Consider the following 21,764-nt stretch of genomic DNA (forward strand, 5'->3'; position numbering starts at 1 on the left):
TATTATATATAATCAATAATAAAGGCAGATAGATTGCCCAATTGATAGAGTGATGGGCCAAGAATCAGGAAGTTGTCATTCAGTTTTTACAGTTGTGTCCAACTGTTTATAACCCCATTTGGGATTCTCTTGGCAAAGATACTGGTGTGGTTTGCAATTTCTTTCTCCAGCTCATTTTACAGATAAGGAAACTGAGGCAAACAAGGTTAAGAGACTTGCCCAGGTCACATAGCTAGTTAGTGTCTGAGGCCAGATTTGAACTCAGGTCTTCCTGACTCCAGGCCTGGCACTCTAACATTCAGACTTTGGGAAATGATTCTCTGTAGTGGACCACATCATCTTTACAATTGACTGATAGTTACAGAACATAGAAGATCCACTATATTTATTGTGTATTGCCCATAAGAAAACATCTGACTTGCTAAAGCAAAATGCTGTTTAGAGGGCTCTCCTGTACAAAGTTGTCTCCTATGCATAGGCTAAAAATTCATACAGGATTCCTTGAAATACTCAATAGCAGATTTAACTTTGTTCAGTGATTTTTTTTTTTTTGCTTGATTCTAGTTTGGAAAAACTCTGAGAAGGGATTTAGGAATATAGGAAAATCTTTTTCTTAAATCCATTATCCTATTCTTTGCTTACATCTTCCCTTTTTTACTTTTTTTCTACCCATAAACTCATCCCCATTCTTCAGTAGCCTTCTCATGTTTTGTCTTTTTCTCCTACCACGTGTTTATTTTTAGAATGTTCCTCTTTAAATGTATTTCTCCCTTCTCAACTTGCCTATGATTCCCAATTCATTTGCCTTTATTTAGCAGAATTATGTTAAATTCACTCCCCCCAAATGCTATGACAAAACAACTTAAGGACACAAAAACTAAATATATATAAGGTATCTTTTGGGGAAAAATTCAATAACTTATTTGTAATAGGTAAGATCTTCATTTAATTTAAGCTAGTACAGTTGTGATTATACAAAGGTAAGGGAAGTCTCAAATTCACCAAGGAGGTTTTCTGTAGCAGTAGCAGAAGTCAAATGTGAGAAGTTGAATATAGTAAGGGTTTGAATCTCCTCTTCATATCCAGTAGACTCTATTAATGTGCTGTCTTAATCTTAAAAGAGAATGGAGGCTATCTTTCTTTTTCTGAGTATTGTCATTTAGTCCTTGACCATGTTCACACTTATTGCAAAGATGTCAGCAGAAACAATTGCTATTTCTTCCCATTTTCTTCTATTTGTTAGGATATTTTTGATACAACAGGAGTAAGAGAGAGGAGGAGATTGTAGGTACAGAGAAAACTAAAAGGGATAGGGGGAGTGAGAAAACTGTCAATGTATATCCATCAAGTTAAATAATGTTGAAAGTAGTTTCAATGAAGAGAGAAGAAAAACATTCAAAATACCCATAGGTCCAAAGGAAAAAAAATCCAACAAAGGAGGCAGTAAAAAACCCATGACTTAAAATATCACTATAAAAATGTTCACAGTTTAGGTGATGAAGAGGGACTAGAGGTCCTAATATAAGGAGGAAAATTTGACCTCACAGATATCTGTGAAACTTAGTGAGATTAAATTAATGACTAACATGTGGTTCTGTATGGCTATACCTTATTCTAAAGAAATAGAATAATAAGGATTAGTGGGTTAGCATTGTATATTAAGTTTATAACCACATAAAGAAACCCAGGAGGGGAAAGCATGACAGAAAGTATTTGGATGAAGGTCAAAAGAGAGAAAAACAGAGGTAATTTTGTCATTGGTGTATACAGCAGACCACTTAGTCAGAAAGTACTAGATGAGTGGTTTGGCAAATGGATCATAAGCCTAGCACAGCACCATGGGATAGTCATGATGGGGCTTTTCAAATAGCCAGATATCTGCTAGGGCTCACAGACAGAAGCAGAGCAGCTAATCATTTCTTGACCTGCCTTTAATGATTACTTTATCCTTCACAAGGTAAAGGAATTAAGCAAAGGAAATTCTATTCCTCATCTTAATCTCATTAACATGGAAGAACCGGTTGCAGAAGTATTGTGTTCCATTGTGTGTATCACAGTTGAAGAAGGACACTCATAAGTTGAAGACTATGCAGAGGAGGTCAGCCAGGATGATGAAGGCCTTTGTTGTAGGATGATCAGTTGGAGGAAGTGGAAATGTTTGGTCTAGAGGGGGGAGATGATTCAGTGAAGACATGTTAGCTATGATCCTAGTATTTGAGGAGTTCTCATTTGAAAGGAAAAGCAGACTTGTGTTTAGCCCCAAAGGGCAGGAAAAAAATGAATGGAACCTAGGTGGCATGGTAGCTACAGTGCTAGACTTGAAATCAGGAAGACTTGAGTTCAAAGGCTGCCTAAGGCATTGTTGGCAGTGTGATCACGGATAAGGTACTTAACCTCTATGAACATTGGTTTCCTCATTAGTAAAATGAAGACAACAATATTACTTATCTCTTAGGGTTGTTGTGAGGATCAAACAAGATAATGTATGTAAAGTGTTTTGCCAACCTTAAAATTCTATATAAATGCTATGATGATGATGTTGCAAAAACGAATATTTAGTCTTGATGTCAGGAAAAAAAAGTTTGTAACAATTATAATTTTCCAAAAGTAGAAATGGGCTGTTATGTGTTCCCTTTTATTGGTGATCTTTAAGTAGAAGGCCACTTGCCAGATATAGTAGAGATTTCTTTCATGTATGGGTTGAATTAGGTCGCTGCTAATGTCCCTTCCTATTCTCAATATGTGATTACGGAAATAGGAAAAAAGACAAAGATGAGAAATTATTTTTGGCTGGGAATTTATTCAACTGGGATTTTCTTTAGTGTCCTTAAGGTGTGAGAAATAATAAAAGGGCAAAGTATGAGTAGACATGAGGAGTCTGAAATCTTATTAGCAGCAAAAGGAAAGTGGGTTGAAGCTGAATTTTTACTTAGAATCTCAAAGACATCAACTGAAGGTATCTATTGATTGCATTAGGGTGTATGTTGGTAGGAAACCAAATGCATCAGGGCAAGTAGCATCAGAGGGAAAAGACAGAGAAAATGTATTACAAATAAAAACTTGTCCAGGAGCCCCAAGCAACAGATCCTCAAACAAAAAAAAAGTCAGGGCAAATAAATAGGTAGTTCCTTGCAGTCATGAGAAGAAGTAGTAAGAGGATCAAAGAACTGACGATATCAGTTTCATAAAGCATGGGGTGCTGGGGGAATGTTTTAGTGATATGCAGAGGACTGTGCTTCATCTGTGTTTCTGCTAGTTTATACACAAAGTGAACCTTGGTTTCTATCCTAGACATGTTCAGGAGGAATACTTTTCTCTCTAGCTTACTGAGGAGAATGAAGTGTTCTTTGAAAACATGGAAAATGTCCTTGAAAGGAAAAACAAAAGGAAAAAAAAAGACCCAGGGGAAAATCCTAACTTGAATCATTAGATTGCAGGGTAAAAGGATATTAAAAGAACCACTGAGCATTACAAGCCATGCAATAGGTTTAAAGTTGTACCCTTTTAGAAGGAAAAAACCCCTTTTTTCCTGGTCATATAGCTCTTTGATGACAATACTTTATACTGCTTTTCTTGTGTAATATTTTGATGGCAACAAGTTATAGGCAACAGGTGGCTACCATGTGCCTCTTTATTATCCAATGGGTGACAAAACTTGAATTCTTCATACACTGTGGTGTTCCATAACTTGCAGTAACATAGCACAACCACAATGTGTGTTCAGCCATTTTCAATTGTGTCTGACTGTTTATAACACCATTTGAGGTTTTTGTGCCAAAGACATGGGAGTGGTTTGCCAATTTCTTCTCCAGATCATTTTACAGATGAGGAAACTGAGGTAAACAGGGTTAAGTGACTTGCTCAGGGTCACAAATCTAGGAAGGTCAGATTTGAACTCAGGAAGATGAATCATGCTGACTATAGGTCTGGCACTCTATCCACTGCATCTGTCCTATGACCATAATAATATTGTTAATAGATGGACCATTGTTTCAGGTTACTTTTCTATTCAGTTCTAGCCTTAAGGCATTGTCAGTCTTCAAAGTGATAAACACATATATCTCTTTTGTCATATGTGTCATATGTGTCTGTATATATTACACACATGTATTTGTGGATACATGGCCACTATGGATATACAGTCTGTATATGTGCATGTACAAAGGTATACATATGTCCAGTGTATGGTTCTATATACACACATATACATGTGTGTATATATAAATATATGTACTTTTGGAGCCACTCTATAGGATGTCTAACCAACTGCATAAACTCATGAGGGAATATGTGTTCATTTCAGATCCAGTGCTTTAGTAATTGATGCTATCAGCACAATGTCTCCTGCAGACAGTGGCATCATTTTCCATTTGAACTCTTTGCTGGGATAGCTAATATTATGGTAGCAAGCAACTTTAGCAAATATACAGATTCCTATTTTATGTGTGCCTTCCAATGAATAAACAGAGAGTTGTCAAACAGTTATCTTTATCTTTAGAAGAATTTTATGATTTTCACATAAGCACAAACCTTTTAAAATGATGATTTGTTCTATGAAATTCAATGTTATTTTTTAAAAACATGACCATTCAACAACAAATCTAGGCACCCTATCTAGAACAACGGCAAAGCAACAATTACAGAGGGTTTAGTTCCCAACAAAACCATCCCAAAATGTAAAAAAGCAGAAAGGCTAAAGATACCATTACTGACTGCAATGCAATAAAGGGCCGTTGAGGAAAAAAATTATTGAAAACTAAATAACATAATTCTAAAGGACTGGTGGACAAAAGAACAAAGCAAAGAAAAAATGAAAAATTCCATCAAATAAAATGACAATATCAAGACACCATACCACAACTTAGGGGACACAGCTAATGCAAATTCATAGGGGAAAATTTACATGTCTAAATACTTTAATCAGTAAAAGAGAAATAATAAGTCAATAAACTGGGCACACAACTAAAAAACTCAAACAACAATCTTAAAAGAACCCAAGTAAGCAACATTATAGAAATGCTGAAAATTAAAGAGATTAGTAAGATTGAAAGCAAACCCCCCGTATAATATTGAATTGAAAAATACATCAATCAAAAAGCTAGTTAAAAAATAACTAATAAACACATTTGTTGGTGATGAAAAAAAGAGAGGGAAACCAATTTTTGGTACCAAAAATGAAATAGAATTCATAACAATTGAAGAAGAAATAAGGAAATCATTAGGAACTATTTTGCCTAATTTTAAAAAATAACATTTTAATTTCAAACGTTATCCCTCCTTCCCTCCTTCCCCTCTTCCTGAGGTGGTAAGCAATCAGATATAGGTTATACATGTTATTTTGCCTAATTAATTGCTGACTAAACTTATAATTTAGAGGATGTGGTTGAATACTTGGACATACATAAAATACCTATTTAAAAATAATCCAATATCCAGAAAATGAAATTTAACAAGTCAAAAATGAACTAAAAACCCCTCACTGTAGAACAATATGAATTCACAAGTGAATTCCCTTAAACACTCAAAAAACCACAATTACAATATTACACAAAGTATTTGAAATAATAGGAAAGAAGGTGCCCTTTGAATATCTTACAGTATATATATATATATGTATGTATGTATGTATGTATATATATGTATGTATGTATACACACACATATGATTTTAATACCTAAACCAGGAAGAAACAAAACAGAAAAAGAAAAGTTCCCCAAAGAACATTGAGACAATATTTAAATTTTTAAAAAATTAAATTAATTTTTCTGTTACATTTTAAGTTTTCAACTGTCTCCCTTCCTCATTCCCTCCCCATCCTGCACTGGAGAAGGCCACATTTGATAAAGATACACACACTTACACAAAACATGTAAAGCCACACTATACATATTTTTTAGTTCTCTGGAGTTGGATAGCATCTTCCTTTATAGGTCCTTTGTAGTTAATTTGAATATTAAACTCAGAACAACTTAATTGTTCACAATTATTCTATGTGCAAAATTGAGAATGTATGCCATATACATTCTCTTCACTCTTCATTATTTCATGCAAGTCTTTCCATGTTTTTTTAAAAAATCAACCTGCTCATCTTTTTTTTTTTTTTTTGCATAGCAATGAGGGTTAAGTGACTTGTGTAGGGTCACATAGCTAGCAACTGTCAAGTGTCTGAGGCCAGATCTAAACTCAGTTCCTCCTGAATCCAGGGCTGATGCTTTATCCACTGTGCCATCTAGCTGTCTCAAACATATATTCTTTTCCTTTTCCCTAATCATGTTGGAAAACAGACTTAATAGTGGTATTGATGGGTCAAAGGGTATACACAGTTCTATAACTCTTTGGGTATAATCCCAGATTGCTCTCCCAAATGGTTGGATTAGTTCATAGTTCCACCAACAGTTTATTAGTGTTCCAATTTTTCCACATCCCCTCCAACATTTGTCACTTCCCCCTTCTATAATTTTAGCCAATCTGATAAGTGTGAGATGATATCTCAAAGTTGTTTTAATTTTCATTTTCTAATCAATAATGATTTAGAGCATTTTTTCCTATGACTATGCATATCTTTGATTTCTTCATTGAAAAACTACCTGTTCATATCCTTTGACCATTTATCAATTGGGCAGTGATTCATATTCTTATAAATTTGACAAAGTTCTCCATATATTTGAGATATGAAATCTTTATCTAAGAAATTGTCTATAAATCTCCACCCCCCCCCCAATTTTTCTGCTCTCCTTCTAATTTTGGCTAATTGCTTTCATTTGTACAACCCCTTTTTAATTTGTTGTAATCAAAATTATCCATTTTACATCTCACAATGCTCTCTATCTTTTGCTTGTTCACAAATTCTTCTCTTATCCATAAATCTGATAGATATATTCTATGTTCTTCTAATTTACTTATATTATTTCTCTTTATATCTAGGTCATTCACTTTGAATTCACTTTGAACTTACCTTGGTCAATGGTGTAAGTTACTGGTTTATACCCAATTTCTGCCAGACTGCTTTTCAATTTTCCCAACAATTTTTACCAAATAGTGAATTCTTATCCCCAAAGCTTAAATATTTATATTTGTCAAACACGAAGTTAATAAAATCATTTACTACGGTGTATTGTATGTCTATCCTGTTCCACTGATGCACCTTTCTATTCTTAGTGCCAGATAGTTTTGATAATTACTACCTTATAATACAGTTTAAGATCTAGTACTACTAAATCACATTTCTTTATCTTTTTTCCATAAATTCCTTTCATATTCTTGACATTCTTTGATATCCTTGATCTTTTATTCTTCCAAATTAATTTTCCTATTATTTTTCTAGCTAAAAAAAAATTGGTAACTTAATTAGGATGGCATTGAATTAGTAGATTAGTTTAGGTAGAATCGTAATTTTAAAATATTGGCTGTGCCCACCCATGGACAATTAATATTTATCCAATTATTTAAATCTGAATTTATTTGTATAAACTTTTTTTGTTTAAATTTTATTTGTTTTATAATTATGTTCATGTAGTTTCTGGGTTTATCTTGGTAGGTATACTTCCCAGTATTTTATGCAGTCTATGGTTATTTTCAAATGGGGTATCTCTTACTATCTTTTCTTGCAGGGTTTTGTCAGTAATATATAGAAATGCTGATGAATTACATGGGTTTATTTTATATCCTGCTACTTTGCTAAAATTACTATGTTTCAATTAGATTTTTAGTTGAATCTCTAGGATTTTTCAAGCATATTATCATATTGTCTTCAAAAAGAGTTTTATTACTTCAATGCTCATTCTTATTTCTTCAATTTTGTTTTCTTCTCTTATTGCTTTTGCTAGCATTTCTAGTCTAATATTGAGTAATATTGGAGATAATGGGTACCTTTTCTCACTCCTGATCTTATTCAGAAGACAAAGCTTATCCCCATAATGCTTGCTGATGGAGTAGATGCTCCTTATCATTATAAGTAAAAAGCCATTTATACCTATGCTTTCAAGTTTTTTTAAATTATCAAGTGTTTTTAATAGGAATTAAATATTGTATTTTATCAAAAGCTTTTTATGCATCAGTTGATAAAATCATACAATCTTTTTTACTGTTGTTATGGATATGATCAATTGCATTAATAGTTTTCTTAATGTTAAACCATCCCTGCATTTCTGATATAAATCCTACTTGGTTACAATGTATAATTTTTGCAATATATGTTGTAGTCTCTTAACTAGTGTTTCATTTAGGATTTTTGCATCCATATTCATTAGTGAAACTGGTTTAAAATTTTGTTTTTGCTCTTCTTGGTTTAGGTATCAGCACCATATTTGTTTCATAAAAGGAGTTTGGTAGGACTCCTTTGCCTATTATTCCAAGTAATTTATTTAATATTGGAATTAGATGATCTTTAAATATTTGGTAGCATTAACTTGTAAATCCATCTGGTCATGATGTATTTTTCTTAGGAAGCTTATTTATGACCTATTAAATTTCTTTTTTTCTAAAATTGGTTTATTTGGATATTTTAATTTTCTCTTCTGTTAATTTAGGCAGTTTATTTTTTGTAAGTATTTTTACATTTTACTTAAATTGCTAAATTTATTAGCATATAATGGGGCAAAATAACCCCTAGTAGGAAATTTGATTTCATCTTCATGAGTGGTATATTCACCCTTTCCATTTTTGATACTAGTGATTTGGTTTTCTTTTCAAAAGTCATTAACCAATGGTTTATCCTTTTATTGTTTTTTCATAAATCTAACTCCTCATTTTATTAATTTAGTGTTTTTACATTCAATTTTATTAATCTCATCTTTAATTTTTAGAATGTCCAATTTGGTGTTTAGTTGGGGATTTAAAAATTGTTCTTTGACTAGTTTTTGTGGGGCAATGAGGGTTAAGTAACTTGTCCAGGGTTACACAGCTAGTAAGTGTCAGTGTCTGAGGCTGGATTTGAACTCAGGTCTTCCTGAATCCAGGGCCAGTGCTTTATCCACTGCGCCACCTAGCTGCCCCCTTTGACTAGTTTTTAAAAACTGCATACTCATTCATTACTTCTCTTTTTCTATTTTATTGATGTAAGCAGTTATATCTATCTATCTATCTATCTATCTATAAAATTTTCTCTGGTTACTTTTTTTCTGCATCTCATTGGTTTTCGTATATTGTCTCATTATTGTCATTCTCTTTAATAAAGTTTTTTGTTTTTATGACATTCTTTAATGTACTCATTCTTTAAGATTGGGTTTAGTGTTCAAATAATTTTTAATCTGTTTCCACAATTCCTTATTAAATATAATTTTTATCACATTAGGATCTGAAAAGGATGTATTTAATATTTCTGCCTTTCTGCATTTAACTATAAGGTTTTTATGCTCTAATTTATGGTCGATTTTTATAAATGTACCATATATCACTGAGAAAAAGGTATGTTCTTTTCTATTCCTATTCAATTTTCTCCAGACATCTATTATGTCTAGTTTATCTAAGATTTTATTCATCTACTTGACTTCTTTCTTACTTATTTTTGGGGTAGATTTATCTATTTTTGTGAGAAGTTCAAATCCCCCACTATTTTTTTTTTTTTGCTATTTCTGCCTGTAATTTATTTAGCTTTTTTATAGAAATCTGGATGCTATAGCATTTGGTGAATGTAGGTTTAGGATTGATATTACTTCATTAACTATGGTACCTTTTATCATAATGTAGTTTCCCCTTTTATCCTCTTTAATTAAATTTATTTTTGCCTTAACTTTGTCTGAGATGATATCTACCTCTCCTCTTTTTTGCATCAGAGGAAGTATAATAAATTCTACTTCGGCCTTTTATTTTTACTCTATGTGTTTATCTTATTTTAAAAATGTTTCTTGCAAACAACATATTTTCAAGTTCTAGTTTTTAATTTATTCTGCTATTTCATTATGTGTATGAATTCATCCCGTTCACGTTCAAAATTATGACTAGTTATACATTTTCCTCTATCCCATTTTTCCTCATTGTTTATACCTCTCTCCCTTTCTTTACCTTATCCCTCCTCAGATGTCTAATTTACTTCTGACCACTGACTCCATAATCTGTACCCTTTCTAAGAATCCCTCCCTTATCTGCCTCTTGCCCTCCTATTCTTTAATCTATCCATCCTTCTAAGAGTTGCTAGCTTATCCTCTCCCTTTACCCTTCCATTTCTTGATCTACACACACTTCTTAGTCACTCCCTTATCTTATTCTATTGCCCACTCATTTCTTCTTTTTTTTTCTTTTAGTGAGGCAATTGGGGTTAAGTGACTTGCCCAGGGTCACACAGCTAGTAAGTGTTAAGTGTCTGAGGCCGGATTTGAACTCAGGTACTCCTGGACTCCAGGGCCAGTGCTCTATCCACTGTGCCACCTAGCTGTCCCGCCCACTCATTTCTTAATCTTTATATTCTTCTAAGAGCCCCTCCCTTATTCTATTTCTCTGTAAGTAAAGATTCTTAATAACCTTCTAAGATGTTATTCCTTATTTATCCCAGTTCAGATGTGAATAAGGTTCTAGCACCTCCAGCCCTCTACCTACTTGTAACAGTTCTTCCAGTCACACCTCGTTTCTGTGAGACGATTGCTCCATTTTACTTCTCCACCCAACTTTTAAAAGGATCATCCCATCATACTCAACTCAACCCCTAATCTTTCAAACTACCCTAGTAATGACAACATTCTTAAGAGTTACAGACATCATTTTTCCATGTAAGATATAAAGATTTTGATGTTAAGTCCTTTATAATTGGTCTATAATGTTTGCCTTCTTATGTTTCTCCTGATTCTTGTAGGCCAGATTTTCCATTCAGTTCTGGTCTTTTCCTCACAAATACCTGAAAGACCTTTAATTGATGAAATATTCCTTTTCCATACCAGAATTTACTCAGCTTTGGTGGATGTTATTCTTGGTTAAAAATCCAACTCCTTTGCTCTTCAAAATATCATTTTCCATGTTATTTGGTCTTTTACTGTAGAAATGTATAAATCTTGTGTTATCTTGACTGTAGCTCCACAGTATTTAAATTGTTTCTTTCTAGTTGCATTTCTAGTTATTTTCTCCATGACCTGGGAGCTTTGAAACTTAGCCATAATGTTCCTGTCAGTTTTCATCTTGGGATCTCTCAGATGGTGATTGGTGTATTTTTTCAATTTCCATTTTACTCTCTAGTTCTAGAACTTTGAGACAATTTTCCTTAATAATTTCTTGAAATATAGTGTCTAGACTCTTTTTTTTTAAAATCACAATTTTCAGGTAGTCCGACAATTCTTATATTGTCTCTCCTTGATCTGTTTTCTAGGTCAGTTGTTTTTCTAATAAGATGTTTCACATTCTCTTCTATTTTTTCATTCTTTTGATTTTATTATTTCTTGATTTCTGATGAAATCATTAGTTTCCCCTTGCCTAATTTTAATTTTTAAAAAGTTACGTTCTTCTGTAAGTTTTTGGATCTCTTTTTCCAGTTGGTTGAATTTATTTTCACAATGTTCTTGGTTTTCTTGCCTTACTTTTCCCCTCAACCTCTCATATTTGATTTTTATTTTTTAAGTGAGGCAATTGGGGTTAAGTGACTTGCCCAGGGTCACACAGCTAGTAAGTGTTAAGTGTCTGAGGCCGGATTTGAACTCAGGTACTCCTGACTTCAGGGCCGGTGCTCTATCCACTGCGCCACCTAGCTGCCCCTTCATATTTGATTTTTAAAGTCCTTAACTCTTTTTGGACTTGTTACCCTTTTACAATTTTCTTTGAGTAGAAGTAACTATTTTGTCTTTACTGCCTTCTGAGTTTAAACCTAGATCTTCTCTACAACTATAGTAGCTATAAATGGTTAGGTTCTTTCTCTTTAGCTTACACATTTTTAAAAGTGGCTTATTTATTGGCTGTTAACTTTGTGTTAGAGTTGGGCTGTAATCCCAATGTGTAAGGGATAATGCCTCAAGAATCAGGTTTTTTTGTGTTGTTTTCTGAGCTCTATCTGTGGGGCTGACCTCAGGTATTTCTCTCTACTCCTGAGCCAGCAACAATGTCACCATAAATACTCTTACTCCCTGAGGTCCCTCCCATGGCTGCAACCTGTAAGTGACCATAGCCATCAAGGTTCTTGGCTCTCTGCAACTGCAATCACCTTGTGTGTTCTTTTTTTTTTTTTTTTACATATAAGGTATTTTTATTTTTTCCATTAGATGTAAAGATAGTTCTCAACTTTTGTTTATACAAGCTTTACAATTTCAGATTTTTCTCCCTCCCTCCCCTCCCTCCCCCCTCCCCTAGACAGCAGGTAATCTGATATAGGTTATATCTATATATCTATATACATATATATAGATATGTATATGTATATAGTCCATCACAGTAGGTCAACACACAATGTTGATGATACTGTGTACAATGTTATTCTGGTTCTGCTCATCTCACTCATCATCAGGTCATGTAAGACCCTCCAGGTTTCTCTGAACTCCTCCTGCTCATCATTTCTTACAGTACAATAGTATTCCATTGTATTCATATACCACAACTTGTCCAGCCATTCCCCAATTGATGGGCACCCCCTCAACTTCCAATTCCTTGCCACCACATAAAGAGCAGCTATAAATATTTTTGTACATGTGGGTCCCTTTCCCCTTTCCATGATTTCTTTGGGAAAAAGACCCAAAAGTGGAATTGCTGGGTCAAAGGGTATGCACAGCTTTATCGCCCTTTGGGCATAATTCCAAATTGCTCTCCAGAATGGTTGGATCAGTTCACAGCTCCACCAACAATGAATTAGTGTTCCAATTTTCCCACAGCTTCTCCAACATTTATTATTTTCCTTTTTTGTCATTTTAGCCAATCTGATAGGTGTCAGGTGGTACCTCAGAGTTGTTTTAATTTGCATCTCTCTAATCATTAGAGATTTAGAGCATTTTTTCATATGGGAATAGATAGCTTTGGTTTCTTCATCAGAAAACTGCCTGTTCATATCCTTTGACCATTTCTCAATTGGGGAATGACTTGGATTCTTATAAATTTGATTTAGTTCCCTATATATTTTAGAGATGAGGCCTTTATCAGAAGTACTGGCCTCAAAAATTGTTTCCTAGCTTTCTGCCTCCCTTCTAATTTTGGATGCATTGCTTCCATTTGTACAGAAATTTTTTAATTTAATATAATCAAAATCATCCATTTTGCATTTTATAATATACTCTATCTCTTGTTTGGTCAAAAACTGTTTTCCTTTCCAAAGATCTGATAGGTAGACTATTCCTTTCTCTCCTAATTTACCTATGGTATCACCTCTTATGTCTAAATCATGTATCCATTTTGACCTCATTTTAGTATAAGGTGTAAGATGTTGGTCTATGCCTAATTTCTGCCATACTATCTTCCAGTTTTCCCAGCAGTTTTTGTCAAATACTGAGTTCCTACCCCAGAAGCCGGAGTCTTTGGGTTTATCAAACACTACATTACTAGTGTCATTTACTACTGCATTTCCTGAGCCTAGCCTATTCCATTGATCTACCACTCTATTTTTTAGCCAGTACCAGATAGTTTTGATGACTGCCGCTTTATAGTAAAGCTCCAGGTTTGGTACTGCTAACCTACCTTCCTGTGAATTTTTTTTCATTATTTCCCTGGATATTCTTGATTTTTTGTTTTTCCAGATGAATTTTGTTATTATTTTTTCTAGCTGTATAAAATAATTTTTAGGTAGTCTGATTGGTATGGCACTGAATAAGTAAATTAATTTAGGCAGTATTGTCATTTTTACTATATTAGCTCTGCCTATCCATGAGCAATTGATATCTTTCCAATTATTTAGATCTGATTTGATTTGTGTGAAGAGTGTTTGGTAGTTGTGTTCATAGAGTTCCTGGGTTTGTCTTGGCAAGTAGACTCCCAAGTATTTTATATTATCTACTGTTACTTTAAATGGAATTTCTCTTTCTATCTCTTGCTGCTGGACTTTGTTGGTCATGTATAGAAATGCTGATGATTTATGTGGATTTATTTTATATCCTGCTACTTTGCTAAAGTTGTTAATTGTTTCAAGTAATTTTTGAGTTGATTCTCTAGGATTCTTTAAGTATACCATCATATCATCTGCAAAGAGTGATAGTTTTGTTTCCTCCTTGCCTATTCTAATTCCTTTAATTCCTTTCTCTTCTCTGATTGCTAAAGCTAACATTTCTAGGACAATATTAAATAATAGGGGTGATAATGGACATCCCTGTTTCACCCCTGATCTTATTGGGAAGGCCTCTAATTTATCTCCATTGCATAAAATACTTGCTGATGGCTTTAGGTAGATACTGTTTATTATTCTAAGGAAAGCTCCACCTATTCCTAAACTCTCTAGTGTTTTTATTAGGAATGAGTGTTGTACTTTGTCAAAAGCTTTCTCTGCATCTATTGAGATAATCATATGATTTTGGTTGGTTTTCTTATTGATATGGTTGATTATGTTAATAGTTTTTCTAATGTTGAACCAGCCCTGCTTTCCTGGCATAAATCCCACCTGGTCGTAGTGGTGATCACTTGCTGTAATCTCCTTGCTTATATCTTATTTAAGATTTTAGCATCAATATTCATTAGGGAAATTGGTCTATAATTTTCTTTCTCTGTTTTTGCTTTGCCTGGTTTTGGTATCACCACCATATTTGTGTCATAAAACGAATTTGGTAGAACTCCTTCTTCACCTATTTTTCCAAATAATTTGTATAATATTGGAATTAATTGTTCTTTAAATGTTTGATAAAATTCACCCGTAAATCCATCTGGCCCTGGGGATTTTTTCTTAGGGAGTTCATTAATGGCTTGTTCAATTTCTTTTTCTAATATGGGTTTATTTAAGGATTTTATTTCTTCTTCAGTTAACCTGGGCAGTTTGTATTTTTGTAAATATTCATCCATTTCATTTAGATTGTCAAATTTATTGGCATACAGTTGGGCAAAATAGTTCCTAATTATTGATTTAATTTCCACTTCATTGGTGGTAACATCACCCTTTTCATTTTTGATACTGGTAATTTGGTTTTCTTCTTTCTTTTTTTAAATCAAATTAACCAATATTTTATCTATTTTATTGGTTTTTTTCATAAAACCAGCTCTTAGTTTTATTGATTAATTCTATAGTTTTTTTGCTTTCAATCTTATTTCTCCTTTAATTTTCAGGATCTCTAATTTAGTGTCTAATTGGGGATTTCTAATTTGTTCTTTTTCTAGCTTTTAAAGTTGCATGCCCAATTCATTAATCTCCTCTTTCTCTTTTTTATTCATGTAAGCATTTAGAGCTATAAATTTTCCCCTAAGCACTGCTTTGGCTGCATCCCATAGATTTTGGTATGTTGTCTCATTATTGTCATTCTCTTGGATAAAGTTATTGATTGTTTCTATGATTTATTGTTTGGCCCATTCATTCTTTAGAATGAAATTATTTAGTTTCCAATTGATTTTCATTCTACTTTTCCCTGGCTCTTTCTTACATGTAATTTTTATTGCATCATGATCTGAGAAGGATGCATTTACTATTTCTGCCTTTCTACATTTGACTATGATGTTTTTGTGCCCTAATACATGGTCAATTTTTGAAAATGTGCCATGTACTGCTGAGAAAAAGGTATATTCCTTTCTATCCCCATTCAATTTTCTCCAGACATCTATCATGTCTAACTTTTCTAGTAATCTATTCACCTCTTTCACTTCTTTCTTATTTATTTTTCGGCTAGATTTATCTAATTCTGAGAGGGGGAGATTCAGATCCCCCACTAGTATAGTATTACTGTCTAATTCCTCTTGTAACTCATTTAACTTCTCCTCTAAGAACTTGGATGCTATACCACTTGGCGAATACATATTTCATATTGATATTACTTCATTATCTATAGTACCTTTAAGTAAGATGTAATTTCCTTCCTTATCTCTTTTAATGAGATCTATTTTTGCCTGCACTTTGTCTGAGATAAGGATTGCTACCCCTGCCTTTTTTACTTTAGCTGAGGCATAATATATTCTGCTCCAGCATTTTACCTTTACTCTGTGTGTATCTCTCTGCTTCAAATGTGTTTCTTGTAAACAGCATATTGTAGGGTTCTGGTTTTTAATCCACTCTGCAATTCGCTTCTGTTTTATAGCAGAGTTCATCCCATTCACATTCACAGTTATTATTACTGTCTATTCCCCTCCATTCTATTTACCCCCTTTGTACTTTTCCCCCCTTCTTTCACCCTATTCCTTCTCACCGACGTTTTACTTCTTGCCTCTGCCTCCCCCGATCTGCCCTCCCTTTTTATCACCCCCCTCTCTTTTCTTTTACCCTTTTCTCCCTTGCTTTTGTCCTCCCTTCTATCAGTCTCCCCCCTTTCCCTTCCCCTTTTGTTTCCCTAAAGAATGAGTTGTTTCTTTATCCTAATGAACGTATATGTTATTCCCTCTTTGAGTCAGATCTCATGAGAATAGGGTTGAAACAATGTTCCCCCCTCCTTTCTTTCCCTCTATTGTAATAGGTTTTTTTTTTCCACCTCTTCATATGATATAATTCATCCCATTCCACCTCCCCTTTCCTCTCCTCCCCATAGACTCCCTTTTTATCCCCTTAATTCTTTTGTATCATCACATCAAAGACAATTTATATTTATACCCTCTATGTAAAGTCCTTCTCTCTGCCCAAATACATTTACAGTTCTTAAGAGTTATGAGTATTATCTTCCTGTGTAGGGATATAAACAGTTCAACCTAATAGGGTAACCTTTTTTCTCCCCCTCTGTTTACCTTTTTAAACTTCTCTTGAGTCTTGTATGTTGAGATCGAATTTTCTATTCAGTTCTGGTCTTTTCACCAGGAAAGATTGAAAGTCCCCAATGTCATTAAATGTCCATCTTTTCCCCTGAAAGAAAATGCACATTTTTGCTGGGTAATAGATTCTCGGCTGCGATGCAAGCTCCTTTGCCTTCCGGAATATCATATTCCAAGCCTTGCGGTCCTTTAATGTTGAAGCTTCCAGGTCCTGAGCAATCCTGACTGTGGCTCCATGATATTTAAATTGCTTCTTTCTGGCTCCTTGGAGTATTTTCTCCTTCACCTGATAATTCTGGAATTTGGCTACAATATTCCTTGGAGTTTTCCTTTTGGGGTTTCTTTCAGGAGGTGATCGGTGGATTCTTTCAATGATGATTTTATCCTCTGATTCTATGATATCAGGGCAGTTCTCCTTAATAATTTCCTGGAATATGGTGTCTAGATTCTTTTTCTGGTCATGGCTTTCAGGCAGTCCAATGATTCTCAAATTGTCTCTCCTCGATCTGTTTTCCAGATCAGTTGTCTTTCCAATGAGGTATTTCACATTTTCTTCTATTTTTTCATTTTTTTGATTCTGCTTGACTGATTCCTGGTGTCTCATGGATTCCTTATTTTCCAACTGTCCCACTTTAATTTTTAAGGCATTGTTTTCTTCAGTGAGATTATGCACCTTTTTTTTCCATTTGGCCAAATGAATTTTTTAAGGCTTTGTTTTCTTCAGTGAAATTATGTGCTTCCTTTTCCAAGCTGCTGATTCTTTTTTCATAGTTTTCTTGTTTTGCTTTCATTTCTCTCCCCATTTTTTCTTCTACCTCTCGCAATTGATTTTTAAAATCCTTTTTGAGCTCTTCCAGGAAGGCTTTTTGTTCTTGAGACCAATTCACCTTCCCTTGTGAGGCTTCAGATGTAGGCAATTTGAGGCTATTGTCCTCATCTGAATTTGTGTTGGCTTCTTCCCTATTGATACAGAAGCTCTCAATGGAGAGGGCTCTTTTTTGCTTCTTACTCATTATTGCAGCTTATTTATTTATTTTTTAAGTTGAGGTCTGCTCTGGGGGCACCAGGGTCCCTGTTTTGGGCTTCTTGTGCAGGGGTATAGGTGCTATGTGACCGGGTTTTTACTCTGAGGCCTTTATGGTGTGTGGAGATCCCCCGCCCTGCACTTCCTGTCTGATTGTGCTCTGCCATCCAGGTGCTGGACCCCGGCGTCTGATCCCGCCTGACCCGTTCGTGGCCCTCTTGGCCGGTGCAGGTAGGTTTTTCCACTGTCCTTCTTGGCCACCAGATTTTTGAACCAGGTTCCAGGGGCCTCAGTTGTTCGGCTGTGGCCCGCAGCTCCTGCTGACTTGCCCTGACCCCCTTGGCGCTGGGTTGCTGCTCTGCTCTGGGCCTCCCTTTTGCCCGAGTCAGACCGACCTTTTCCTGAAGTCTTCTAAATTATCTCTGGTTGGAGGACTGTGTCTCTCTGTCTCTTTGCAGGTTCTGTGGTTTCAGAATCTGTCCAGAGGCTTGATTTAATGTTCGTTTTGAGGGAACAGAAGGACAGTTCAGGCAGCTTGCTGCTTCCTCGCCTCCATCTTGGCTCTGCCCCCTACCTTGTGTGTTCTTGCTCTTCCTTGCCCACAGCCACAACCTGGGACTCTGTCTGGTCATTGCATGGGGGTCCTACTTTCATTGCCAGTGGAGGGCCCTTCAATCTTTCCCTAATCAGGCATCTGACCCTGACACTGTCCACAGGGCAAAAGTTACTGAAGTTGACATGGCTTCCTCCAGGGCTTGTTGTTTGTTGATTTGATGGGGGTCTCTGCCCGTAAGGTATCTGCACTACAATCCAGTCAGACCACCACACTGGGAGGTGAGGTCTTTCTGAATGTACTCCCAAGTTGTCTTAGTCAGGACAACTGCTCTACTGTGACTTTTGATTATTTCTGCACTCTAAAGTTCACATTGGGGCAATATTTTAGTTCAGTATTTTTTTTTTTTTAGTGAGGCAATTGGGGTTAAGTGACTTGCTCAAGGTCACACAGCTAGTAAGTGTTAAGTGTCTGAGGTCGGATTTGAACTCAGGTCCTCCTGACTCCAGGGCTGGTGCTCTATCCATTGCACCACCTAGCTGTCCCCTGGGGCATTATTTTAAATTGTAATTTCCTGTCTTATTTTGCCATCTTCCCAAAATCCAACCAAGACAATAACTTTCGATAAAATATTAGCAAGTAGACTAAAATAACATATTAGAAAGATTTATACACTTTGACCAGGTTAGATATATATTAGAAATGTGGGGTTGGTTCCATATAAGGAAGACTGTAAATAGTAAATCATCATAATAATATAAATGATATAAAATAATGAAATGGCTATATCAATAGATACTGAGAAAGCTTTTGACAAAGTCAACAACTATTTCTGCTAAAAATACTAGAAACCAAAAAAATAATTAAAAAATACCAAAAACCATATGGCTAAATGGACCTTTCCTTAATTTAGTAAATAATATCTATCTCAATAGGGAGAAAGTTAAAGGCTTTTCCAATAAATCAGAGGTAAAGTAAGGGTACTAATTATCAACACTAGTATTTACCATCCTAGAAATGCTAACCATGGCAATAAAACAAGAAAGATATATCAAGGAGATAAGCATAAAGAGGAAACATAATTATCACTTTTGAAGATATGATATACTTAGAAAGCTCTAGAGAACCAACTAAAAATCATTAAAACAATGAATAACTTCAGCAAAGTTGCAGGATATAAACAAATCCACATAAATTTCTATCTCTCACATCACTCCTGTCTCACATGGCAAACTCCTTCAGATGTGTAGTTGATCCCATTACATCCTGGGCTTTCTAGCAGATTGTCCTTTCTATTTTTCCCACTCTTTCACTAATCTGTCTAACCTTATCTATTGGCTGCTTCTATGATGCCTGAAAACACACCCATGTCTCCCTCATAAGGTGGGAGGGGAAAGAAAAGGGAATAAGCATTTATAGTATCTACTATATATGCCAGGTACTTTCTTGAGAAGTTCTTCCATAATAGATGTGCTTCAACTTTCTTTTCTCTTTTTTCTTAATGCACTGCAGTGTGGCTTCTGACCTTATCATTCAACTGAAACTACTCTCTAAAAAGTTATCAATCATCTTTTAACTACCAAAGTTAATGACCTTTTCACCCCTCTTGACCTCTCAGCAGCTTTTGACATTATCAATTACCTTTTTCTCCTTGATTCTTGACCTTCTCTTTAAATTGTCTTGACTCTATTCTCCTGCTACTCCTCCTACTTATTGGGCCATTCCTCAGTCTCTTTTGTTGGATTTTTCATCTGTGCCATGCTCACTAATTATGGGTATCTTTGTCCTCTGCTCTCTTCTCCCTTGATATCATTCCACTTAGTGACCTCATTAGCCCCATGAATTAAAATGTCATCTCAATGCCAATGATTCCTGGATTGATTTGTCTAGCCCTGACCTCTCTTCTGACTTCTAATTTGCATTTCTATCTGTTTGTTGGAATTTAGAATTGTATGTCTCATGGACATCTTAAAGTTAATATGTACAAAATTGAATTCATTATCTTTCTCCCCAAATGTTCTCCTCTTCTTAACTTTCCTATCACTATCAAGGATACCACCTGAGAAAGATAAAGAGAAGACATTTTGCAAGGTAAGGCAATGTAAATTGAGAAAAGGTGAATAGGACAATTATTATATTAAGAAATTGATAAGAATGGATTGGTGGCTGGGACAAACTGGTGAAAAAATAAATGGGAGATTAATATTAGGCTAAAAGGTGGGAGTGTTGAGACAAAGGAAATGAAATTAAGTAAGGTTGTCAAGTTATTAAAAAAAGGATAATTATTTCTAAATAGTTTTAGCCATGTTCTTAGGTTTGAGGTGTACATATCTATGTGTAGTTTCAAGAAACAAAGATGAAAATCTCAACTGTCATGAATAATCAAGGGAATTTTGCAATGGGTTGTTACTTAAGCTCAAAGTGCAGGCTGATCTTCTTCTTGGTGAGAAGGCAGAGGGACTCAAAGAATGCCTCTCTTCACTCTAGGTTGTTAGGGAGAATGAAGGATTCCAAAAGGAAAGAGATGGAAGATTGTAATGGGAAAAAGGGGATTTGAGGTAGAAGAAGAGAGACTTAACCTTTGTTTGAATTATGGTATATGGAAGAGTAATACAGAGAGGAGAAGGGAAAGAAAAGAACACCTGCAAAATTGAAGCTTAAAAACAGATCTGAGGGGCAGCTAGATGGCGCAGTGGATAGAGCACCGGCCCTGGATTCAGGAGTACCTGAGTTCAAATCCGGCCTCAGACACTTAACACTTACTAGCTGTGTGACCCTGGGCAAGTCACTTAACCCCAATTGCCCCTCAAAAAAACAAACAAAAAAACAAAAAACCAAAAACAAAACAAAACAAAAAACAGATCTGAGACTCTAATTGAAGAGAAGACAAGCTTGTATGCTTGGAGGTAAAAAAAGTTGCTTGTCCTCCCAAGAATAATATACTAGAGCCACAGAAGCAATCTGGTGAGAGAGATCTTCTAAGGAAGGGGCAGAGGAAGAAGAGCAGGATAGTAGTAGTTTGTCATTTCCTGCTCAGCTATGCTGAGGTAACCATTTGTCAACCTCAAAATAATGATAGAGAGATCTGTGGGCATATATCCAAGACATAACAGGGAACTACCATTAAATTTCGCAACATGGATGAGAACAGCTTCCCACTTTTGGTGATTTATGTGGACACAAATACTACCACCAGAAGGAAATGCCCTTGTATTTGAGTAAAAAAAAAGAAAATCAAGTTCACGTGTCTGAGATGGAAGAAGGATAGATATCAGTTCCTTTGAAAAGGTTCAAGGCAGTTTGGTGGTTGACAAAGCCAATATGAGTCAGCAGTACGATGCAGCTACCAAAAAAGCTAAGAAAATGTGGGGCTACATGAAAAGGTGCCCAGCTTTTAAGAAAAGGAAAGATAATTGCACTGTA

General features: G+C 35.1%; 1 protein-coding gene across 1 annotated transcript in view; it reads right to left on the minus strand.

Moving 5' to 3' along the window:
• The window catches only part of CATSPERE (catsper channel auxiliary subunit epsilon), a 177,328-nt gene that overhangs the window by 82,094 nt on the left and 73,470 nt on the right, over positions 1 to 21,764 (minus strand). The gene's annotated exons all lie outside the window — the stretch shown is intronic.

This window comes from Dromiciops gliroides, chromosome 4 (genome assembly GCF_019393635.1).
Source record: "Dromiciops gliroides isolate mDroGli1 chromosome 4, mDroGli1.pri, whole genome shotgun sequence".
In the NCBI taxonomy this organism is placed as follows: domain Eukaryota; kingdom Metazoa; phylum Chordata; class Mammalia; order Microbiotheria; family Microbiotheriidae; genus Dromiciops; species Dromiciops gliroides.